This window comes from Nannospalax galili, unplaced genomic scaffold, assembly GCF_000622305.1.
Source record: "Nannospalax galili isolate Female #2095 unplaced genomic scaffold, S.galili_v1.0 scaffold100, whole genome shotgun sequence".
Taxonomy (NCBI): Eukaryota; Metazoa; Chordata; class Mammalia; order Rodentia; family Spalacidae; genus Nannospalax; species Nannospalax galili.
In genome coordinates, this window is record NW_008352891.1 from 8,271,763 (window position 1) to 8,291,926 (window position 20,164).

The window sequence follows — 20,164 nt, forward strand, 5'->3', positions numbered from 1 at the left end:
CTTTCTCTTTCTTTCTTTCTTTCTTTCCTTCTTTCTTTCTTTCTTTCTTTCATGGGGGTTTTTGCTACTCCAACAGTCCCTCCCTCTGAAGAGATAACCCTAAAATCTTTTAGAGATTGGATAAGAGCTCCCAAATTCTTTTGACATATTTGGCCTTTTGTACAGAGCACGTTGCTAAGAAGACCAAGGACATTTTGATTTTTAGCCAAGATACTGGCTACTTTTCTTTGGAGTCTTTTTACCCTAACTGCCTAGCCAATTTCTACCTCCTATCCTTATCACACCATTCTCTGAAGAGGTTACCCAAATTGCCAATAGAGAATCAGGATGCAGATCGCTCTGGCTTCTTCCATGATGAACAGGGATGCAGGGTGAGGCAGCTGGGGTACCCCTTCAGTGGGTCTATCTAAGAGACTCCCAAATTGTGTAACTCTTATCTGTAGGGAGAAAAGAAGGTCCTTGACTAGAGTTACAGAGGGTTGTTAACCACCATGTCAGTGCTGGGAATCAAACCTCTGCAAGAGCACCCACTGCTCTTAACCACTGAGCCATCTCTCCAGCTCCAGACACAGATATTTTTAAAAAGATGCACAAAGTAATATTTAACAAATTAAAGACTATGTATTTGAACCGAATAATATATATGTGAAATAGTACCTCTCCGCACGGTCTTCCAAAAACTAAATATCAGAGCAATTCAGAACAGTTTCTCCAGAGCCTTGTCCTTGGTCTATACTTTGGCTCCAGGCTCTGCAGGTGTGATTCACTGAGCCTCTGGATTGAGTTCAAATCTATACTGGTGACTCAGAGGATAGTTCCCACGTTATAATCATAAACACCTTGATTTTAGCTCAGGTGTTGTACAGCTATCACAAACTTTAAATGCCTAAAATTGAATCCTAACCCCACACTGCCCACCCTGGGCCTGCTTAGACTTAGGCTTTCCTGTCTCAAAAAAACAGCTTCATCATTCGGCTATGTGTTCGAAATAGAAAAGTAAGGGTAATATTTGTTTCTAGCCCTTTTCTATCTCTAAACTATCCAATTTATCAACACAACACATTAAGTAGAAGATTAGATGGATAGATGTACAGACAGATATATGATATAGATACATAGATATATAAAATTTGGGGCTGGAGAGGTGGCTCAGCAGTTAAGAGCACTGAATTATTTCTCATAGACCTTAACCAGAAAATATGCCTAAGAGAAAATTTTTTTAAAAAGTTAACTACTATGGAAACTTGAAAGTAAATGAAAAATATCTGTAGAAATCAAATTGACTTTTATTAAATTACTCACAAAATGTTCTCCCCAAATTTAATATGCTGGGGTCTGGAGAGATAGCTCAGTGGTTAAGGTTGCTGGCTGTTCTTCCAGAGGACCCCAGTTGGGTTCTCAGCATTTATACGTAGCTAGCAACCATCCATAACTCCATTCCCAGGGGTCTTTTTCCTTCTCCTGGCCTCCATGGGCATTGCATACATGTGGTATACTTCCATCCTGGTAGGCAAAACAGTCATACACATAAAATTTTTAAAAATAAACAACAAATAATTTTTTTAATTTAAGATACTTTACAACAAACTTTCATAATTTATGAGCATATGTGGATGTAATATCTTGATACTTTGTATATAGCAGACTTCAGAAATATATATATATAATATTTGAATGAATGAATGAACGAGCTTATTAGTATACAACAAATTTGATCTTCATCTGGTCCAGTGAGTATTTTTAAAACATTTTAATGATTATGCCCATCATATTTTAACACACGAATCTGGATATTTGGTTATTTGAATTTTTGTTACTGCTGGTAATACCACAATCAAAGTTTATATACATCCACATTTCATTGGGTATTTCATGTCTGTTATTAGAATTGATTCCTATGACCTAAACTACTGGCTGAAAGGGAGACAACTTTCTAAGGACTTCTGAGACAGGACAAGAGTTACTGGTCCTCACAGAGCTCTGGGAACTTTCCTCATTTAAGGATGCTGTAACTCAGGTCGCCAGCAACGACCTGGAACCTAAGAGACAATATGAAGCAACAGGTCTTGAGATGTGACTCGGGTTCCTGCTGGGCCACTTCATGTACGAGTGATACCTTGCCAAGTTGTGAAAACAAGAAGCCTGGACAGAAAGTTACAGTGCATACACCAATGACTCACACAGACTCTGACGGATATGAGCTTTACGGAATGTCTACTTATGGAAGACATATTATCAGTTTCTTGGTGGGCAAAATATAAACATGAAGCTCCCTTACTGTCCTTTGTCTTTTTGTAGATAACTACAGTCTAACTGAATAATTAAATATACCCATGAGTAAATTAACCATCTCAATATTCTTCTACACTCTGAAGCTAGAATCATTTAGGGAATATGAAATAAAAATTAAAACAAAGACAAAAACCATACCACTTTCCACCTGAGACTAATTAACTCAGAATTGCTGGAGGTGAGACCTGAGCTGTGGTTCTTTTTAAAGTTTTCCATTTGGCTACTCTGCAGCCAGAGCTGAGCACACGTGCCATCTGCCCTGGAGTACTAGCTGAGTACCAGAGTGCTTGTTCTTCAGGATGCCAGCCTCGGTGGCTCAGGCTGCCAAGGAAGGCTTCATGGTGGCAGTGTGACTTGACTTGGACCTCAAAGGAGATGTAAGTTGGACTGAATATCAGAGTGATGTTATACATTCCAGGCAAAAAAGAATGGTGCTAACCAAAGTAGGTCAGAGAGAGAAGAGCAGATGTTGCTGTAGGCAGGAGGGCTGGAAAAGGAATGACTTCAAACCAAGTGAACTGAGGAAAAAAATGAGAAAAGCCAGTTTGGAGCACAACTTGACTTGAAACGGTGGAGTTTTCAAACTGGTGGCCCACGACCCCCACCAGACCCATAAACGTATTTGTATGTCCTATGCTATCATTTTTCATTTGAGGCAATATTTAAAACTGAAGAGTTTTCACATAAAAACTCAGGTCTGCCAAGTCTTGGGAGTGCGCCTTCATGTGGCCCTGCAGGCAGGAAGCTGCTGCGGCCTTTGGGTGCACATGTAGTCCCCTGTCTCCTCCCTACTGCTGCCTGGGGTGCTCCAGGTCTGCCCTCATGTCACGGACTTGCTTCTAGAGACAATAGGGCTCCTTACTCCTGCTTGGCACAGGCTGGGGGCGGGGGGGGGCACCGTAAAGAAAGGAGAGGCTCATCCAACTGCAGACCTTGTCATTGCAGCTCACGTGTCAGTGACCTTGGACAGCTTCCTCTACCTTTCATCCTCAGCTGGCAGTGTGGACTCTGAGGAGGGGAAGGTTTGTGCTTTACAAAAGGCGTGTTGAAGACTGGGATTTGTTAACTCTAACTGGAGATGGCTTAATCCTGCCAACAAGTTGCATGAGTTGTATGCGTGGAAAGGTAGGTGCCAACCCTAAGGAGGGGGAGTCAGAACAACACAAGGGAGAGACGCATTAGGCTGTTAAACTCTATTCACTGTTCAATATTACACAGTAAAAAAATACATACATACCATAGCTTTAGGTTAATATGTAGCCACAAAATAATCTTTCTATTCTGTCAAGGCTAAAAAAGCCACTGCCCTCACCCAACTACAGCCCATAAGGATGTCAACCTGCAAAAAGTATCATGTCCCACAGACTCTAAAATGAATGTGCTCTATCCACCTGGGCACCTGCCCTGTGGCTTTCACCTTCCCTGACACTCTAGTATCTGCAGTCTGGGGTTGTCCCCATCTCAGCAGAACAATGATGTATTGCTGGTGTCATAACTCAGGCTCCTTGAATTGCTGTCTTTTGATACTGAAAGTCCCACTGGGAATTCTACCAGAGTCTGTGGAAGACTGGCAAATACTAAATTGCCTGGTCCTGACTTGATAAGAAGAACAGTAAGGAAGGGCTGGTTCTGCCAGTGGGAGGAGGGTTTCGTGTCTGTGTTTGATGCTTGCAAGTACCATACCTAAGAGTCCTATCTCTGTTTAGGGAGCCTGTGAACCTTAAGATTCCTGACCTCCATCCCTGGCATTTCTGCCCCGTTTGGGGAGATTTCAGGATTTGCATTTCCCAACAATTCTCAGATGGTGCTGAGTACCCTGTTCTAGATCCACCCTTTGAGAATTACTTTATAATGCTTAGGCCAAGCAAAGATAAGCCTCCGGAGAGTCTGACTCAGCCCACAGTCGGGCTGTGGTAGATTAAGAATTGCCAAGATGGCCAGCACGTGGAACTGTGGAAGTTAGGTAAAGGGAACTGGCAACATTCAGCTTTGGCAACTGTGGTCCCCTTCACCTACAAGTCCAAGGCAATCTGGCATGTCTCAGGTAGAATGTTGCTTCCCTAAGGGAGGGTTTCCCCACATTTCTCTGTAATGAGTATTTCTTTGCCCTTCCAACTGGAGAAAATTCTGTCTATCATGAGCCACCACAGTGTATACTTGCATTTCTCTTGGACTCAACCTGTTTTGCCCTGGGTTGTCAGTATCTATGCATATATATACATTGGGTTTATAGTGTCACCCACCTGCCACAGCCTGCAAAATGCTTGGGCTAATGTTTTTTCAAATGCATTAAACTTTCCATTTATTTAAATGTTTCCCCAAAGAATCACCACATTAAACTGTGACAAGATATTGCCACCACACATTTAGAAACAAACACTCATATCCATCTATGTGAAAAACAGAAGTGATTTCTCCAAGGTCCAAGGACCAATCTCCAGTAGACAATCTGACAAAAGACTCATCAGAAGCTTGAAACATGAAATTGTTTCTAGAGGAAAGTTGATTTGAAATGGAGGAAACCTTTTCTCTAGGTTTCTCTTTTGCCTTAGGCTCTTCTGGTGGCATCTACCTGTCATTTTGCCACAAGACTTGAGGCACGTGTGGGGTGTATCTGTGTGTGTGTGTGTGTGTGTGTGTGTGTGTGTGTGTGTGCGCTCTGCTTCCTTCCTTGGCTATGAGTTCTGTTTTGTGTTATATTCATCTGCATTAAGTCTGTTTGGTGTGATTCTTACAGATGGCATAAAAGGGTATTATTGAAATGACGTTTCTAATAGTCTGGACGCTTTCCAGCACATCAGAATCCCAGGACCAAATTCTTCCATATCATTAAGTTTGAAGATAATTTATCTGATTGATTGTTGTCTTCTTTAGACCAGGGAGCCAGAAACGGCACATGATGCAAGATATCTGACCTCCTGACATTTTTAGAACTTTCCATAAATTATTGCTGCTGATCTACTTGCTCAAATGTACTTGAGAGACAGACATTTCATTGGAAAACTCAGTCACTTCCATGTGCTTATTATGAACTCAACCTTATGTAACTATCACATTTCTCTCTTTTCCTACCTTTGCAGAGTATACCATTTACAACCTTCAGGGATAGAAATCAGCAATGGAAGGTTTTTATTAGCAGTTCTAATTTCACATTCTATTAGCAGTTCAATTAACCAATGAGATGCCATACAACTCACCTAATAAATAGTAATTGATTAGGGTCACCTGTGTACTATTAAAAGCAATTCACTGCTTACTCCCTTTTGCAAAACTAATTCAGCACAGGGGAGTGAATGGGAAATAGATCCATACGGTCAGGTTCATTGCTGAACTAACTTCTTAGAGCCTGGGCCAGGCTGAAGTCCACTTTTAACAGTACATGGAGAGCACAGGCAGTCAGTCCAGTTCTAGGAAGCTCTTTCCTCTGAGGAGCTAAGTCATCTACTGGGAAGAACTTCTTCCCATCTGTCTTATAAGCCCTACCCTTCAAATGTTCATAAAGGCCGTTAGTATGTACCTATGATATTGGATATAAAGCCTGTACCATGCCCAAACTTCCACTTAATATTCCACAAACAACAGATTTATGCAATGTTAACAGTTGCATAATCTCAAAAAAAGTTTAAATTCTACCTAATTTGCTTATTTAATTAGTTAACTGATAGTTATCTAATTAGTTTTGTGGCTTTCCAAATTGTGTGAGAATAGATCAGACACGCCTGATGAGGAAAATAGTATTTCCCCCTAAACCATGCAAATCCTCCAATTTACCTAGACTGTTCAGGCAGGGCTGTATTTGTGATATTCAAAAATAATTCTCTGGGTCTATAGAGATAGCTTAGTTAGTAAAGTGCTTGCCCTCCATGAGTGCCCAAGTTTAATCTCCTAGAACCACACTAACAAGCCAGGCATGGTGGTGTATGCTTATAACCCTAGTACTGGGGAGGTAGACACAGGAGGATCTCTGAGACTTGCCAGCCAGCCAGTGTAGCCAAATCAGCAGTGCGCTCCTTGTTCAGCGAGAGACCCTGTCTCAAGAAAATAAAGTGGAGAGTTACTGAGGAAGACACTCAGCATCATTCTCTGTGCACACAAGTACACACACACACACACACACACACACACACACACACACACACAATTTTTAAGCCTGAGTAGGAATCTCTATTCAAAATATGTTGTCAAGGCTCAGTGGCATTGTACAATGTGTTCCATCCCAAATACAGCTAACAGCATGTTTTTGGCAACTCCCCCTTCTCTACCAAGCCACTCCATTTTCTTTATTTAGTATTTTAAGAGCAATTATCTTTTAATATGATTCTAAGATTATTCTCAAACTAGAGTAAATGTTGGCTGCTTCTGCCATTTGATTTCTTTATAGAGTCACTTAACTAATAGTTATAAAGCCACAAGCAAAAATTGGTTAAAAAAATGGAAGAAAGTTAATTGCTATGGAAGCCCACCCTTCTTGTTCATGTCAATTGTCCACAGTCAACATATTAATCGACAGCTATGGGCCAGAGATGGAAACACTATGAAGTATTTCACTGCAACTTTGCTAGTCTCACCCCTTCAACTTCAGTTGAACATTTTAAGCTTATTTTTTTAGCAATTAATTCCACAACTGACAGTCTGTAGTGGGTGTCATTCAAACTGCAGACGCTTATTGGGTAGTTAAAAGGATAAAATCAAGTAGTCATTCTACTAATCCTTTTACAAGGAAACAGCTTTCTGCATAAAAAGTGGAACTTATGTGGCCATTAGCAGATGCTCCATCAAGCGACCAAAAATATACACATTTAAATTCTTAAGCACAATCTATGAACACTACGCAGATGGTTTCCAAGAAACTGTACCTAAATTGATTACGATAAAAATGATCTGCTGCGATTGTTTCTGTCAAAAGGGAGAACAGAATCTGTCCCAATGTGTCGCTCTGCCCACTCATGCAGAGAACGCAGCTGCTGGGACAGATGTTGCTCTAAGCACTTTATTTTAGGGTCATTAAAATGGTTACAGGGGTTAGTCATTCACTGTTTTATAAATTGTGCTTACTAGCTGGGCTCAACAGATGCTAGGAAACTTCTTTGTGGTGGATCAAAAACAAAGTTTCATGTCAGATCCCAACCACTTTGTATTTAGATGCAGAAATTAGGAATCAAATAGAAATGAATAGTCCAACAAAGAGGGGATGCGCAGAAATCCTGGCATGTTTGATGTAGGAGAGCATCTTAACATGGTTCTACTAATAACACTTGTGCCCACCAGGGCCGCTTCCTGACTGTCGATGTGAAACGGTCTTGAAGCTTTGTATGTGCTAGTCCATGTAACAAGTTTGGGGCCTCATGCCCACATTGTGTAACTACAGGCTTTTAACTGACCCTGTCACTGTACCTCAGAATCTATCAGACAGCAATGCAGATCTTCCAAAAGTGCCTAGAAGAGTCTCCTTTAGAAGATGGATGGTTTCTAAGTCTGTCTGAGAAGGCAGTTTCGGCTCTCTGTTACGCACTTGGTAGTCCCCTGGAGCTCTGCTTTCCTTCATGGTGTGTTCTGCTGACACCTAATACATCAACCTAAATCCAGGAATGCCATCCAAACCAGTCACTCTGAAATAACTGTGTGCTGATTAGTGTTTGTCAACTTGACACAAACTAGAGATATCTAGAAAAGAGGATGCTTTAGTTGAGGAATTTCCTCCATTCTATTGGCCTGTGACCATTCCTGTGGGGGTATTTTTTATTGCTAATTGATGTAGAAGGGTCCAGCCCATGTGAGTGCTGACATCCCTAGACATGTGGGCCTCAGCTGTACACGGAAGCTAGCTGAGCAAGCCAGGGGAAGCAAGCCAGTTAGTAGCATTCCTTCAAGATCTCCGCTTCAGTTCCTGCCTCCAGGTTCCTAACATGAGTTTCTACACTGATTTACCTCAGGGATTGTGGATTGTGACCTGGGAGTTGTAAGATTTAATAAACCCTTTCCTCTCTACTTTTTTTTGGGAGTCATGATATTTATTACAGCAACAGGAAGTAAATTACAACAGATGTCATGGGTGTGTTTCCGAGAAGGTAGTTGTCATAGGGACCATTGCTTTAGTTGTCAGCACTACTGCCCTTCAGAAGCTGAGCTGAAGAACTGCCATGTGATGCCGAAGAGGAAAATCTCATTCGAAAGAGACAACCTGTTCAAAACCAAAGGCTAGAGGCAAAAATAGGAAAAGAGTAGGAGAAGGGTGGGACAGCAGGAACCGGGCGACTCTAGAAGAAAGGAGTTTCTAAAGGAGGCTGAAAACAGTAAGACAAGAGGCTGCGTTTTGAAGACAGACAGACAAAGATCTGGGCTATTGAAAAAGACCCGAGGCTCTGAAGAGCTACAATCAAGAAATAAAAAAAGTCTGGCTGTAAAGCAAAGGTAGGTGAGTAGATGGTACAGCCTGAAACTTGCACATGTCATTCTGGGGTGGAGGACCTTATAAGAAGAGGAATATAATTTGGTAAGTTCAAAGTTGGGTACTATGTCTTGGCAGCTCTCCCCCAGATGAGGTCCCTAGAGCTTAAGCACAGATTTTTGGGAACTCTGAATCTGACTTTGAGGTATTAGTAGAATTACACATTTCTTTCCTGCTAAATATTTTGCGATTACTTAATATTTCAAGAAAACTATTTTTATATTACCGTGCTGTGATTCACAAATCTACATCTCCCAGAATCAGTTCAGGCTCTTCAGGAATCAGTTCTTAACTGATTTAACTCCGAGCCACCATCAAACATCCTAAGACTGGGCTCCACAGTTGGCGCCCCCACCAAACCCTTGGGAGAAGTCTCTGCACCCTAAGAATTGAGAACCTGTTGTGGGAAAGCTATCAATCTTAATGCTAAATCAACTTAAGTAATGCCATTAGAAGTCAGCTGAAAGAAATAACCAAATATTAAGGGTATGCATACAAAAATCATCACTTCTGGTTGAAATATTGGACTCAGAGATCAAGACCAGTTTGCTTCTGTGCCCCCACCCCCATTGATACCCTTTGATCTTGATTCACTCAGTTTTGGCTTCTGGAGCTGCTGAGCTCTACCCCTCCTCTCTTCTGTTTCTGAGCATCCAACTAGTCCAGCTGTAGGAGTGGGTGAGGTCCTGCTCTGCACTGCTCTGGGATCTGTCATTAGCCCTTTGCTTCCTCTTTCCTTATTGTCCAGTTATTAAAATTTATCCCTCACCTGCCTCCTCATTAACACTGCGTGAATGCATGAACATTGCTAGACAGGGAAGAGAGTGTAGTTCATTAAGAAAGGGAGTCCGAGGCTTCCTAGCATGAAGAGCAGGAAATCCCACCACAAGACTGAGTGATGAAAACTCTAGAGAGAAGAGCAGAAGAACTGAGGAAGCAACCTAGACAGGGGAGATTCTGGGTGTGAGGTCCCAGGTGACTGCAGAGCTTGAGCTCCAAATGAGATTTCCAAAAGGTAAGCTCTCCAGGGTCTTTTAGTCCTTTCTTGTTTATCTTTCTCTTGCTGTAGCCTTTTACTTGGCAGAGAAGGCAGAGAAGGAATCATGTTCTATGGACATGAATACCCAAAGGTTCAAGATGGAGAGGACAGAGCTTTGTCGTCAGCACAGAGTTGGAAACTCAAGTTTAAGTTACTGCTCTGCAAATGAAGTGGAAAACAAAGACTGTAAGAAAGCACTGGATCAGAAACCCAGCACTTCCAACCTAGGTTCATGAAGAAAATAATTATGGTCATGATGGCTCATACCTTTAATCCCAGCACTCAAGAGGCAGCGACAGGCAGATCTCTGCAAGATGGAGGCCAGCCTGGTCTACATAGTAATTTCCAGGTTAGTTGGGGCTACAGGGAGACCTTGTCTCAAAAAGCAGAGAGAGAGAGAGAGAGAGAGAGAGAGAGAGAGAGAGAGAGAGAGAGAGAGAGAGAGAAAGAAAGAAAGAAAGAAAGAAAGAAAGAAAGAAAGAAAGAATATGATGAGAAAATGTGATCCCAGGGTAAATTGGTATAGAAAAGTGTCATGTCAATTAGAAGGGAACCAGGGCCTCTGATACCTCAATTGATGTGGCCAGTGCATTTGAATCCTCTCAGTCTGGACATATCTTAGTCACTTGTGCAAAACAGAGTGCTCAAACAACTAATGGGAACATTTAGAAGCAACTCAAGCAAGCAGGTGTCTTAGATGGATCATTGTAGTGCTGGAACTGCTGACCCTGATTGTGCCACAAGGCTTGGTGTATGATGGAATATAGACTAGAATCCTATGTTACCAGGCATTAATCACCTAGAAGTGATCATAACCTCTAAATAGCATAGGGCTAGCTATCAAATATCTTCTCCAGTGTTGCTAAGATTCCTGTACCTCAAGATAATGTTTGCTGGCGTTGAGGTGGCAGCTGGTTATAAGTTGGCGTAACTAATATGTAATGCACCACTCATGGAGCTTGTAATCAAATGAATGAGATAATATTTTAAGATGGCTTTAAAACTCTGTAAAATTTCCTACCAAGGCTCATTTTCTACCATTTTTGTGTTTGTCATTTGAAAAAATATTAATAACTTCAAACACAATTGCTTTATGGCATTACCTAACTTATATTTTAAGTGTTCCTTCAAAGTAGCTATGGTTGGAATTAAAATGAAAGCAGTGGGACTGGAGAGATGGCTTAGGGGTTAAGAGCACTGACTGCTCTTACTGAGGACTGGGGTTTGATTCCCAGCACTCACATGGTGGCTAGCAACTATCTGTAACTCCAGTTGTGGGGGATCCACTTCTGGGAATTTCTACCAGAACATTTCCAAAGCCCCTTAACCTAGGAGGGAAAACCCACTCTGAATATGGGTAGAAACCATCCCACAGGCTGGTGTTCTGCATGAATAAAAAAAAGAAAGTGAGGTGAGCCCTAGTACCTACTGGTATGCTCTGCTGACTGACTGAAGACTGGATGTGACCAGCTGCCTCATGTTCCTGCTGTCACTCGTACACCCTCAAACTGGAGGATCAAATTATCCCTTCCTTTCTCAAGTTGCATTTGTCAGATATTTTATCACAGCAACAGAATAGTAACCAACACAGATATTTTCCAACTACTGAAGCAGTGTTTAAGTGTATCAAAGTACTTAAGTTTTAGCTCCCAGAATCTGCATCCCCTGATCCTATAGTGTACTGGCTATCTAGTTCAGTCTTCTTAATTTTATAAAGAATTCAAGTGAAGTCAAAGTCTAGTGTTCTCAACCTCATAAGCCTTGAGATACTATGCAACACATAGATAGATGTACGTGTGTGTGTGTGTGTGTGTGTGTGTGTGTGTGTGTGTATAAATACACATGTATAGGAGTTCTGTCCAAGGACCCAGGGCCATTGTAGAAGAGGGGGCGGAAAGATTGTAAGAATCAAGGAGGAGGTGCATGACCACATGGAAACAGAGTCCTTCAGGTTCCTAGGACCTTGCTCATATGAACCTACGGCAGTGGCGTCAGCATGCACAAGACCCATGCAAACTCAAGCAGACAAAAACCCGATATACCTTAACACAAATGACAGAATGCATGAATTCCAGTGTGGAAGGGAAGGGAGAGAGCCAATGGGGAAGAGGGTATAAAGATGATTAAGATGTTCTGTTTGAAATGCATAAAAATTCAATTAAAAATTTACCAAAAAACATACATATAGAGTGCATATATATTATATATTATATATCTACATGTATATGTTTAAATGAGGTCACCCAGGAGCAGTGTTGTCTAGGAGTATATTTCTTTTGACCTCAGTTTGGCCTGGCTGCTGTCATGTCCCCGTTTCTCAGGAACACATGTAGACTCTACATTAAATGTGTTACAGTTGTTCATGCTAGAGTTGGTAGGACACATAGCTGAGGTTTTCTTGTTCAAATCCTTTCTACTTCCAAATAAAGATTCCTATTTCCTATTTTAGAAACTCTGGCAGGACTGTCATGGTATGAGATAAACCTTGTCTTACAAGAGGAAAATATTAACCCAAAATAGGGTCAACAACACAAGATCCAAAATGCCTTTGTCCCCATGACACTGTGGAGACTGCTTCCTTCTGTTTGTTTCTGTTCCTCCAACTTTAAAGGATTGTTTCTGGGCATTATGGTCCTGTTGAATCACGGACTCTTCACACAGTTGATTTGGTTCTTCACAGTTTATATTACACTTTCATATATACCATGTCACTCCACTTGCACAGTATTTTTAAAGGAAATTTGGAAGTAGGAAGATGTGAAGCACTCCTGGTATTATTTGGGCATTCTGGACTGAATTCAAATTCTTCAACTTGAGTTCTCTACAAAGTAAGGAAACTGGATTCATCAGACAGTAATTCCAACACAAGTTAGGTAGCCCTCCCTAAGAATGTATAGATAGTTACTGGTAGCTAGTGGGCAGGGGCTCAGGAGACCTCACCCCTCCCTGAGGATCTACAGGTAGTTAACGGTTGCTGGGGGAGAGAGTGGCATTTTCTTAAGTGGTGTAGCCACTGGCAAATTGCACATGCTCCTGCAGGTAATCCCTCACCCATGCTCGTGTAAGTAATCCTCATTAAACTCATTGGTTCACAGACAAAAAAAAAAGACGTGAAAGTAGAAGAGGACTGGCGGGAAGAGGAAGGGGATCAGCAGGCGTGGGAAGGACAAGAGAGAGTAATGTGGGTGAAAGTGTGTATATGATCAAAATGAATTGTATACAGGTATGAAAATGTCATAATGAAATGCATTACTGTGTGTAATTAGGATATACTGATAAAAGAGGGTTTAAAAAAAGAAAATAAAACTTTGTTATGATGAAGTATCTCAATCAGGCTGTGGCTAGTGAGATGGCTCAGGGAGTAAAGGTGCCTGCTGCAGACCCTGACCTGAGTTCAATCCTCTTCAGGCAGGAGACCTGTCCTGCTGTTTTCTAAACATTTGTAAAGTAACTTAAGGGATATATGGAGCTAAGCCATGGGTACATTTAGAGTCTGGGAGGACTATCATTTGATAGTACCCCCATCTTCCATTCCTAATAACCTCAAAAGTAGCACTCCTTCCTGTGACCTCCAGTTCAACTTTGCACGCACCATGCAGAAGGCACCTATGTGTTCCCTCTCCCCCACCAGATTCCAAATTCCTCAGAGGCAGTGACTGAGCCTCACTTTGCTTTGCATCTCCTCTCCATACAACTGCCCGGTAGGTGCTGGATCAACAATGAGTGAAAGATAATTAAAGGCGATAGCTGCAGCCTTCACTTTGGAGGGAACCATAGACCCAAGATGAAGAAGCCCCAGATAGCAAATGGACACACAGAGGTAGCAGATGGCAGCGAGGTTTAGCTCCAATGTGTGACCTGTGTTCAGAGCTACATGGTGGCAGAAGGGCATGCATTCACAGTTCCCTTTGAAACTGTAAAGCCAGCATAAGAGAGTAGGCAGTCAGATCTATCAGGCAGTGTGCCCAAACAAAGCAGTTCGAAAATGCAGTCTCAAAAAAGTGGCCTCTTTATACAAAGTAAGCAAGCCAAGCAATATTTGGGGATTATCCATCCCAAATTATGGCTCATTTTTCCCCCTGTAAAACATATTTTTACTGATTCTTTGAGAATTTCATATATTGAATTTTGGTCGTATTCAACCCCCCTTCTCTATCTACCACTCCCACCTTACCTCTCCCAGACTTTAGAATTCATGTGCTCTATTATTGTTTTTTAACAGGTATGTCACATCTAATTTGTGTTTCCCAAAACTCTTGGGTATGGGATCATTCACTGGAGCCTGGTAAACCTATGAGGCATCAACACCCTTAAAGAAAACTGACTCCTCTCTCAGCAGCTATTAGTTGCCAGTATTTCCTCAGCTAAGGCTGGGGTTTCTTGCTTCTTTCCCCCATTCATGATAGGTTTTTGTCTGACTTGGGCTTGCACAGGTCCAGTACATGCTGTCACAAGCACTGTCAGCTCATAGGTACAACTGCCCTGTTGCGCCTAGAAAACAGATATCTTGTATTCGTCTTACAGTCTTTCTGCCTCATCTTTCACAATGATCCATGAGCCTTGAGATGAAAGGGTGTGATTTAAGTGTTCCATTTGGGGCCAAGCACTCCACAGTCTCTAATTCTCTGCATATTGACCAGTTGTGGGTATCTGTGCTAATCACCATCTGCTATAAGAAGAAGTTTCTGTGGTGAGAGTTGAGAGATGCACTGATCTGTGTGACTAACAGTAAGTCAATAGCAATCAGTTTAACACTATGTCTGTTTAGTAGGATAATAGTAGTAGGTTCTCCCCTACGACCCATCACCTGTCTAGCCAAAGGTTCTTGGCCCTGATAACAGTGCCAAATATGGATTCTATTTTGTGAAGCAGGCCTTAAATGCAATCAAAAAGTAGTTCGTTACTCCCTAAATATTTGCACCACTATTAAACCAATGGACACATCTTGCCAGCTAGTTGTTACAGCGTCCAAGGTTCACAGCTGCACGTTGATGATGACTTTTCTCTTCCCTTAGCATGCATAGCACCTCCCAGCACTATTAAAGCTAGCCAGTAGTGATAAAGCTTCAAGGTCAGTACAAGCTTGATTTCCCCATCTTTGTCTATGACTCATGTGTATAGTATCTTCAACAATAGGATCTTATCATCAAGTTCTGTTAGGTAACCAAGAGCAATGGCAATAGCCAGTATTGTTTGAAGGTATCCTCCCAGTCAACAAGGGAGTCCATTCTTGGCATTGAGCTTTGAATTTGCTAGCCTGTGATATCTGGTAAGGGTATTGTCCCCCTGTTGTAGGGTAACTCCACTTAAACATTTTTATGTTGTATAGGTATATATTTTAACAAGTTTCTATAGTACTAGGTTCCCATAAAACTTTTCAAAAGGCTTTAGTGTTCGCTATTCCTTCCCATACTCCCTCCTCTACACTGCCTTCCCATTAGTTCTCCACCCCATTTAACCCTTTCTATCCATTATTTCCCTTACCCCCTTTACATCACTGCATTTTGTCTCCCTTCCTATGAAGCCCTTCCCTACATTCCTTTACTAGTTTCCTAACCTGTATGGATTTTCCAATTGAAGCACGCACACACACACACACACACACACACACACACACACACACATTCAAAGCTAGCATCCACTTATGAGAAAGAATATGTGATGTTTGTCTTTCTCGACCTGGGTTACCTTGCTGAGGATCATTGTTACCAGTTCCATCCATTTACCTGGGAATTTCATAATTTTGTTTTGCTTAACAATTGAATAATATTCCATTTTTTAAGTGTACCATATTTTCATTATCTCAAAGAAAGTAGCCTGTTTACTCAGAAGTAGGCAAGCCAAAAATATTTGTGAACTAGTTCCCTAAACTATGGGCCATTTTCTTTTATGTTAAGAAGGTTGTACAGCCTCTTTTGACAACATTGGAACACCACACAACCATTAATTTTTAATTATAAGAAAAAGCCTAATTTATATTCATAATTGATCTGGTTTCTAGGGTGAATACTGATTGGAGGAGGTCAACAGTGAACTCAGCAAGACCTCAGACTAAGCAGCTGTCATAGACAAAGATGGTGGTGATTTGTGTAGGGTGTTTGGCAATGTTTATGAGAGAGATTTTTAGAGAATCAATCAAATAGAAATCGGTGGTGGAGGGGGCTGGAGAGAGGTTAAGAGTGCATATTGCTCTTGTAAAGAACCCAAGTTCAGTTTCCATCATCCATGCCCAGTAGCCTGTAACACTTGTGTGCACATACCCTCCAAATATACACATAATTAAATATAAAATATGTCTCAGATAAAAGAGAAATCAGTGGTAGATTCCACACAAGGATGAAGAAAAAAGCCACAGGTGGCCATGATGACTTGGCCTGGGGAGCTGCATACCTAGAGATAATATTTCTTCAGATTGAGACAATCAGAAGGGGAGATACGAGGAACAAGATGGCGAATCGCTCTGTACATGTTAACTGTGAAATGTATATTGGCTAAATGGATATATTACTTTATGATTCTAGAATTCAGAAGAGCACCCTCTAGGTGTCTCACAGAGTTCAGAAGGTCAGCTGACAATCAAGTGTTCGAATATATGAGATGAGGCTATGGGGAGCAGAATAGTCACCAAAGGAGGAATATGTTAACCCTCTCCCTACTGAGGTCTTCACACCATCATTATAAAAACACAGACAAGTCTCAGAGGCCAGGATGCCTTGGAACTGGCACCCGTAACTCAAGGAAAGACTGCCACACTTCCCAAAGCTCCGGCACAGCCTTGTCCTGACCTCTGGTTGGTTCTGCCTGACCTGCTGTGTTCTGCCTATTAAGATGTTGGAGAGACAGGTTCCCTGGTCCTCCTTCATGACTGGCATTGTGGTCGTTGGGGGGAAGTTGATTGGTAAAGTAGCTTGAGAGACGAGACTGTTTTAGAAAAAAAAAATTATAGAACAGCTTTAACAGGCCTGAGAATGTTGGACAGATTTGCCTTCATTCCCAAGACACTGTACGGATTAATCATGTATTGTTTGCTTTGCTGTATTTCAGGCAGGAGACAAAAACCAACAGATAAATGGGCTCTGAATTAGTTACCCCATGGCACCTCTTCCTTTCTCTCCCTCCCTCCTTTCCCCTGGCCACTTTCCCTTTCTTTTCTGTCTCCCCTCCCCTGCTCTGAGCATTTGTTTCCCCTCAAATACCTGTGTTGAGTTCCCAAGCTCAGGGTGATGGTATCAGGAGGTGATGAGGTCTTGAGGACGGGGCCTTCTGAAAGGGCTCTAGGGAATGAGCTTGAACCTTTTGCTTTTCTGTCTCCTCCAGGGTGTGTGATCAGAGTTCTGATTCCCTTCACTGTAGGACACAGAGAAGTGAGAAGTAGACCCTCACCAGACTCTGACACTGTGGGTATCTAGATCTTGGATTTCCCAACTGCCAGACAGTAAGAAATAATTTTTGTTCTTTGTAATCACACAGTCTAAGGAATTGTGTTCTAGTATCTAGAACAGCGTCAGTCCCACCTCCTCCTTCCTCTCCCCTTTCTTCCCTCCCTCCCTTCCTCTTACCTGTCCCCTTGCCCTGAAATCTGTGTAGGAAAACTCATATGCCCAAGAACAGAGGAGAAGTCAAATCTTATAAAATTCTGAGTAACAGCTTCCATAAGATGAGGTGGTTTCTTTTTCAGAAATCAAACTTATTGATGTAAACTGCTTAAAGCAGTTTTCTGTTACGAAAACAGTAACTTCCAAGGTTAAGGTGAGGAATTGACTGGCATAGGCACATACACACAGAGGCTTAGAGTTGTATCACAGTACAATCAGGTTCCTCATTATAGGATACAAACTGTTAGGAGAGCTGCCTACCACGTTGCTTAAAAAATTAATTACCAGTTATTTGAAGGTAGACAATTCAATCTAATTATTTGTTTTTATCTTTTGTCATGGGATTGGTGATATAATTGCTACAAAATTTTTTGTAAATGGAATATTATAATAAAATGCATGCTATAGTGATGAAAGTCATGTTTTCAATGGATGAGTTATGGAGCTAGACATACATGTCAAGAGAAAATAATAGCCTTGATATCATGATATCATTGCTTTGTTCCCAGCACTAAAGTAATCATGGAGTGTTGGTTGGCAAATGTGTTTGTCCTTTATAGATTATTAATCTAGAATATCTTTCTTTTTAGGGGGTAAGTTTTTAAAATTGATTCTTTGTGTATTTCATACAGAACATCACAATCTTATTCATCTTTATACCCACATCCCAAATGGCACCCTTCCATACTGCCCCGCACACTGGAGCCTTTCAATGTAGCAAGACTAGTAGATGCATAAAAATACCCCAAATAAGGAGATCACAGATTTTTAATATTAGTAAGAAGTTATTCATTCACATCTCACCATGTTTTCTTCCGTAACTTTTGAAACAAATCAGAAAAATGTTTTAATGCGTTGTAATAGAATAATTCATAATGGGTTAAATAAATAAATGTAATACTGAAACAGTAATATGTAAAAGGAAGTGTTTCCTAGCTTATTCCTAGTTTAAAATGCCCTAGTCATTTTCCCACTGTAAATAATAATGTATAGAAATTTAGAAGATTAAAAAAACAATATAATAAATAAAATCACAAAACCCCACCCCTGGGCGATGTCAATTGTGAGCAATATGCTGAAGTTTTCGGCAGTCATGTGGACAGTGTTGGGAGGCACACTGTCATAGGGCTCAGAATGAAACCAGCCCATTTCTCTGATCCCTGAAGATCTCCAGGATTGACAACTTGAGACAGATGGTCTGTTGCAATGGCTTCAGTGTGAGGCCAGAACCTCGACACAGGAGAGCCTTCTCCTTGCCAGGGCTTCATCCCGGCCCCTGCAATGCAGCCCAAGAGCCTTGCTGCCAAAGGAACTCTGATGGCAGCAACTGGGGGGTTCTGGCTGGAGGACAGCTTTGAGCCTGGCATGTGACCTTGAGGTGCGACCTGGGGACAGATCTGGATGGAATGGAACTCTTCCAATGGGTTGTGCGCTGGCTGAGCCTGGTAGGCCTGGCTGGGGGCAGGACAGCTTCTGTTTCTTTGGCACAATGCTCTCTGCTTCAGCATTTCTTTTCTCATTAATCACATTAAGAAGGTCTGAGAGGCTTCATTTGCTTTAAAAAAAATGGTTGCTGATAACATAAGGAGGGGTCATGGTGAAAGATGTTAAAATGACTAACACATTCATGAAGATCAATTTCTAGGGCTTTCATTTACTGATGTAATTCCCTATTGACAACATAAAATAGGAATCTATGATTTTTCAAGATATATAATAACATAGAATCTAAAATCTAATATATTTCTAGAAAAAAAATGTGATAAGGAAGTTTGGGGAATTGCCATCAGTACCCCAGCTTTTCTATGGGAGCTGTGATGCTAGAGCTACAGTGATAACCTACAGATCTGTGGTTTCTATGTTTAGAAGAAGTGATATTTGTGCATGTTTACCACAGTGCTTAATTAAGTACAGTAAGTTCTCAATAACTGGCTGTATAACCACACGCTGTGCTTCAGAACCAAGAAACCACTGGACAGTGTTGACTTGCTGTATACTTTGTTCCATTTGGCTAATTCCTGAACTTATTCAGAATCCATTCCAAGAATGCCCCTCTGACTTCTGCACAGCAGGGCTTCAGTTTGCAACACACAAACCTTCCCACTTTAACATATCTTCTCTGTGCTTCAGTGGTTAAACCGTTAGGTTCTCTGATCCTTTCTTGTATGTTGTTGCACTAAACAATACTAAATTGCATATTTCTTAATGCAGTTCTAAGTGATCAAATTCATGTGGAGCTGAGTAACAAAGAGCTGAGCTCAGATACAGCACTGAACCAGATTATTCAGTTTAAATTTTGTATATGGTACCGTACAGGTTGTGAAGTTCTTTTCTTCGATTACATGAAGGTTCCAGCAACATTTCTCAAAAATGCATTTTACTAGGCAAATAGTGCATTTATTCAAGTAAAACTCAGAAACCATGAAAGAATGGTACATAGACACTGTTCAATTCATAGCCATTTTGCTAGGGCTTATTCTGTGTTTCTGAGGAGAAAGCCAAGCCCATCATAGAGCCTCACTTACTTGTTTTTCTCACCCCAAGCATCACAGATTAAAGTTTTCCATTTCAGTATCTGAAAACGTTATTCAACATATTTGGCCTATTTTTCCATTTGGTTTTGGTAAAAAGGTAAAACTGTTGTTTTCCAGTCCTTTCTAATGGCAATCCGATTTTTTTTATTACAAAATGTAAAAATGCTGTATTTTAGTATTGTTGAAATAGAAATGAAGCTAGCAATTTTTTGTAAAGTATAAAATAACTTTTTTTGACCTCCAGATAGAAAAATAG

General features: G+C 41.1%; 1 long non-coding RNA gene across 2 annotated transcripts in view; it reads right to left on the reverse strand.

Moving 5' to 3' along the window:
• The window catches only part of LOC115067163, a 73,620-nt gene extending 56,484 nt beyond the window's left edge, over positions 1-17,136 (reverse strand). For both annotated transcript variants that reach the window (XR_003846601.1, XR_003846600.1), the window contains exon 1: positions 16,976-17,136. This is a non-coding gene — a long non-coding RNA (uncharacterized LOC115067163). The remainder of the gene's footprint in view (positions 1-16,975) is intronic.
• Positions 17,137-20,164: the final 3,028 nt, after the last annotated feature.